This window comes from Chelonoidis abingdonii, chromosome 19, assembly GCF_003597395.2.
Source record: "Chelonoidis abingdonii isolate Lonesome George chromosome 19, CheloAbing_2.0, whole genome shotgun sequence".
NCBI lineage: Eukaryota > Metazoa > Chordata > Testudines > Testudinidae > Chelonoidis > Chelonoidis abingdonii.
Genome location: NC_133787.1, coordinates 7,351,661 through 7,357,933, shown reverse-complemented (window position 1 = coordinate 7,357,933; position 6,273 = coordinate 7,351,661).

Below are 6,273 nucleotides of genomic sequence, written 5' to 3'. Positions count from 1 at the left end.
CCTTCAGTTTCACTCGGCACTGAAGGGAGTCTCTGCTGTGACCTTTATCAGCATAGACTTTGAAATTCTTTCAAAAACTTTTTCATTTCGTCTTTTGGAACGCAGTGCTGTGAGCACTGAGTCCTCACCCCAATAGCGATCAGATCCAGAACCTCCTGTGTGGTCCAAGCTGGCGCTCTCTTCGAATATCAGGAGACTGCATTGTGACGAGTGCAAATGACCTCTGTGTGTCACCTGTGTGTGTGCTGACCCTCACGGTGGACAATCAGAAATGGAATTCAAAGTTCGCGGGGATTCAGGCTTTTTCCTGTTTACCTGGCCAGTGCATCACAGTTTAGTGTCCGATGCTATCATGAGTGCCCCTGTGACAATGGTTCTGAAACCCAAATTGGAGTGGCTCACTTGGGCAGAGTCAATCGCTCCTCCTTCTGGTTTCTAAAAATTGAGTATGTCCTGCCTGGACGTCATGCACGACTGCCTGCCTCCAAGTGATCCCCCCCCCCCCCCCCCCCCCCGTTTATGTCACAAATAGTCTGTTTGTTATTCTTGTATTCCTCACGACTGCATGACAGAATGGGGGTGGGCCCTGCCACGGTAGTGCAGAGGGTTGGGAGAGAAGTGAAGCAATGAGTGCGGTTCTTGCGGGAGAACCCCCTGTTAATACAGCCATGGAGTAGACTGCGCTCTTCTATACACTTGACTCTTCTTCAGAGAGGTAGCCGTGTTAGTCTGGATCTGTAAAGCAGCAGAGAATCCTGGCACCTTATAGACTAACAGACGTCTGTTAGTCTGTAAGGTGCCACAGATTCTCTTGCTGCTTTGACTCTTCTTGTAGTCAGGACTGACTCTATTTTTAGACAGCATAAGGGAGGGATTGACTCAGTGGCCAGTGAGTCAATCCCAGTTGGCTTTTGCGTTGCGCCCCCGGCTGATTTAGCCAGGGGCACCTCATGATAGCAGCAGACAGTTTAGAGAAGGAGAGTAACCGTCATGTCATGCCAGTTTTCTCTGGCATAGACGGTACAGAACGACTGGTAACCATCTTACTATCATGCAAAAGCAATTGAATGCTGTGTGTAGCGGCTCGAGTGTCGCCTCTGTCTTCCACGTTATCTAGTACACAATGGTGACGGGAAAAACAAAAGCGACGTCTCTAGTGCTGCGTGCTATTGTTTCTGCAAGGGCAATCCAGGAGAAAATGTGCGAAAGGACTGTCTGCTGTATGTTTTCCTGGAGCAAGGAATGACTGACGACGTTTACCCAGACCCCCCGTGACAATTAACATTGGCATAGGGGCCGGGGATCATGGAGGACAGAACGGGGAGCTGAGGACTCCCACTATCCCACAGTCCTCAGCAGTCTCTTAAACTATTTGCATTCTTGGCTTAGGCGAGCGCCAGTGTCTGTCTTACAACACGGTGTCTTTTATGTTCACGGAACAGCTATTCAGTTTCCTTCCTACCCCAGCACGAGAATGAAAGTTAAATAAAGCAATCCTTGAGTACTTACATGTCACCCTCTTTTTACTGAATGCTACTGACAGAGGCGAATCTGCAGCACTAGGCGCATTAGAGTCTTGCACAGTGGCGTATCAAACCAATGAAGTTAATCTGAGTGTGATTATTTGCTACTTGAAAATCTGCTCCTTTTCTAGTGGTAGATGGTACAGTACTACTGGAAACAGCAGAAAACTGTTACATCTCCCTCTTTTTGTTACACTCACCAGTAAATGGGACAGACGGATAATAACCCTGTGTAAATTTTTGAAGGAAAATGGGGATTAACTCACTTGGGACTGGTCAATCCTGCCCTTTACGGTTAATAAAAATAGAGTCGTCCAGACAAGAATAGGATACAGGTGATAAAATCAGTGTAGCACAGCGCAGCTGCTCCGCATCAGTATTCACAGAGGGAGGCCGCTGCAAGTAACGCAACCGTTGCTTCCCACCTACCTGGGCTACCACAGCAGTGCCCCCACCATGTTTGGCATGATGTTATGAAAATGCATGAATAAGAACATAGTAGTTATCGAACATGAAGGGGGAGGGAGCCACCATGGGCTATGACAGTCCATGCAGTTCAGATCTTTCTTTACGCAAGAGAGGAAGGGGTCTGATGAGCTCAGCCCCAGGTGATAAGATGAAGACAGTTACCAGGCGTTCTGTACCATTCACTGTCAGAAAAAGGAGTCATTCCATTTTCATCCCGGAGCCCCGGCACACTCCGCCGGAGCAATCACTGGCAGCCGTCGACCCTGTGGGGGGCAGAGGAGGCGATACTGCTCTTCACCGCCAGCATCGCGTCTGCCAGCAGCATTCAGTACACAGAGGGTGACATTACAGTACTCAAGGAATTATTTATTTCACTTTTTTTTACCGTGCTGGAGGGGAAAAACTGACGAGCTGTTCTGTAACACGCCAAGACAACCGTGTATTACGCTGCAGACATTGGGCACGCAGCCAAAAGCAAATATTTTTTCAGAGACCGCTGTGGAGACGTAGCTGTATCCTCATTACCCCTCCCTCCTCCTCCATTGACCATCCGTTTGAGTGTCTGGCTTCCGTTACTTTGTCACGCACCGCTGTGTATCCTGTAGTTTTTTTTCAAGGCTTTGGCATTTCCTGTTCTTTAACGGAGCTCTGATAAAGAGATTTGTCTCACCATACAGCGATAACATCTGCTATCTCCCGTAAGGTTCAATGCAGGAGATACTTTGCATTTGAACTGCATCGCCACCCGTGGTGATCAGAGCTGGACACGATGAAAGCAGGAAATGTCACTGTAAAGCTCTCGGGGATTTCCCTGTTTACCGGCACTCCGCATCCGAGTTCGGATTGCGACAGCAGCGTCGTGGTGCACTGTCCTGCTAGAATAATAGGCAAGTGTAACAGAGATCAGTGTATCAGAGAGCACAGGTGTCTCCGTGTCAGTATTCACAGGGGTTGCCCCCAAGAAGCGCACCCGTTGCTTTCTCCTCCCTCAACCTTCCTGGGCTACCGTGTCATTTCCCCTCCCCCGTTTGTGTCATGAAGTATATAGGAATACCAAGAATAGAACAGAGACTTGTTAGTGAGAAATGATGTCGGGGGAGGCACTTGGAGCAGCTCCGGGCTATGACAGTCCAGGCAGAATGGACTCTATTTTTAGATACCATAAGGAGGGAATTGACTCATTGCAAGCGAGTCATCCCAAATGTGATATGCAAAAATTTTGAGCCCAAGTTCAATGATTAAGCTTGTTATTAGCCGTTTCTGTCTATCTACGCTAGGGTAGCAATGTGCCCTCGATGTTAAGCAGTTAGGCCGTTCTCTGGATGGTGGGCAGTCCTGTAGAACTGTCTTACCACCATGAGAGGAGGAGCGGATACTGCTCCTCAGTGCTGTAGCATCTCGTCTACTAGCAGCATTCAGTACATAGGGTGACATAGAAAGTAGTCAAGGAATGATTTTCTTACCCTTTTTTTCACGTTGTGGAGGGGGAAATAAACTGAGGAGCTGTTCCCTGACCACGCCAGACACTGTGTTTGACCCTACGACATTGGGAGCTCTGCCAATAATGCAAATAATTTCATAGACTGCTGTGGACTGTGGGATAGCTGGAGTCTCATACCCCCTCCCTCCTTCATAGCGTCCATATTGAGTCTCTTGGTTCCCGTTACGCTTGTCACGCAGCAGCTGTGTATCCTGCAGTTTTTATTCAACGCTTTGGCGTTTCTGTTCTGTAACGGACTGGATACAACGATTTGTTCCCCATACAGCGATCAGACCTAGTATCTCCCGTACGGTCCATGGCTGAAGCTCTTTTGGGATTTCAGACTGCATCGCAGCCCGTGCTGATCAGAGCTCCACGCTGGGCAAGCAGAAATGCAATTCAAAAGTTCGCGGGCTTTTCCTGTTTACCTGCACGCTGCATCCGAGTTCAGATTGCTGTCCCGAAGCGGTCACTGCAGCACTCTGGGATGCCACCCGGAGGCCAATAACGTCGATTTCCGTCCACACGAACCCTAATCCGGTTATCACTATCGATTTTAGCGCATACTCCTCATTTGGGAAGGAGTTCCGAAATCGATTTAAGGAGGCGGTAAAATCGATATTAATGACGACGTCATGTGAACGGATACAGCGTTAAATCGGTATATCGGCCATTAAACCGATTTAAAGTCGCAGTGTAGACCTGGCCCAAGACACAGTTCCCCAAGGCATAGAGATTCAGGGGTTGAGCCACAACACTGCCGAAATGGACATGTGCCCAGTCCCTGTGGGACATATGGTGGGCATGCCTTTGTCATATGCTCTGAGTGACAACGGCCTGGCTGTCCATATTACTTACATGTTAATAGCCAGCCACATCTTCCTTACACTTTTGCTGAGTCTGCTTGTGAACAGCTAGATCGCACGGCCGACACCTCTGGTTAGGGTGACCAGACATCCCGATTTTATTAGGACTGTCCTGATATTTACTTGTTTGTCCCGCATCCCAATCAATGTTCAGTTAGGATAGGAATTGTCCCAATATTTTGCCCTCTGGCACACAGGCAGAGGGGGCTCGCACCTCCCCCACCCCAACTCCCTCCCCCATTGAATCCCTCCCCAAACCCCCGCCTGGCCACGCTCCCAGCCCCACCCCCTCACTGCCCTATTGGATTCCTTCCCAAATCCCTGCTCTGGCCCTGCCCCTTTCCCAAGCCAGCCACATTTCTCCTCCTCACCCCCACCCCTTCGACCTGATATTTTACATCTCTCATCTGGTCACCCTACCTCTGGGGGACTTTATTACAAACATTGTCCGGAGCTGTGACGTTTGGATCCCCAGCTGTCCTTTTCCAAAGAAGGAGAGGCTGCACCGGAGGCAATCCTATGGAGAATGAGAGGATGTGTTACACTCAGAAGCTACCCAGAAGGAGAAAGGACCCTGTGCCACCAGTAACAATCAGAAGGAGCAGGAAAAGCCTACAAGAGCAGAGCTAACTCAAGGAGGAGGAGGACAAAATGAGAGAAGAGACAGCAGGGTGAATTGGAAAAGGAGTCACCATGGGGAGGTGACCCCCAAATCCCCAGAGGTGTTGCCTTGGAGGAGAAGGAGAGCTCATGGGATGCTTGCAGTCCATATATAATAACAATAGAGCCATACAGAATAAGAACCCTAAAGAATAATAAGCCAGCCCTGCTCCTTTCTTTCCCCCCATAGAAAATACAGTGCTTCTAAACCCATCAATACATTCTCTGTGCGTGGCTTTAGGATGGAGTTATCCCACTACCCCTGTGCTGTGCTGCATCTCCTGACTGGTGGCAATGTGGAACAAATTGCAGAGTGAGAGGCAGGGCTATTCTTTCATGCAGTGAGAAGGTCTGAGGAGTCCCCAATACCCTACTCACACGATTTGGCCAGTTCCTGACTCCCCGCTCCCCAAGAACCTGCCCAGAGAAAGGAAACACACTGAATCGTGGGAGGTTCCAAATTACATTCCAAACTGTCCCGGAAACATCTAGGGCAGGAGCGGGGCAGGAGCAAGGTAGGGATCTGGCCTAGGCAAGACTGAACCCTCTGTCCCTCAAACTTATGTTCAAATTTAATCCTGATTGCAGAAAAGGCACAGTGACTTCAATTGTTTGCATAGTTCGTGGGTCAGTGGAAAGCTGAAAACAGTGTAGAGGAAATGACAGGCACTTATTGAAACCACACAGGAAACATCTGACAATAAGCTTGGGACTAATCTCTTCAAATCCCAGAGTCCCTACAATAGACACCCCACCCACAAGATCCACTCCTAACATTTGGATGGTCCTGTGTGCCAACACCACATTGTAAAAATCTTGCTTTGGGCCTTAACAGGTGTGCCCCTTTAAATTCGTGATCATATTAGTCTCTCCTGCCACACTTGAAGCCAGAAGGTAGGTACTAGGGAAGCTCAGCCAGTTACACCAGGAACAAAGCCAGAGCAGCAGCTAGTTCTGCTAGAGGTTTAGTGCAAAATCCTCAGCAGATGTTAACTGTCCTAGCTTCATTGACTTCTATTTGCACCACCTGAGGATCAGGTTCTTGGGTTGCATCACTGCAGCTTTTTCCTCCTTACCTCCCAGGAGAGGGCATGGAGTCCAACTACTGATCAGGACTGGAGAAGCCAAAACCTTCCTGCTTATAGGAGAGGCTGGTGGAAACTTATTAGCTGGTTGACGGAGCAGAGCGACTAAAGAGCAGCAGCTCTCCTATAGCTGCTAAACTGATCCTGCTGCTTTGGTACCCCTGGATGGTGCTATATAATGCAGAGCATCC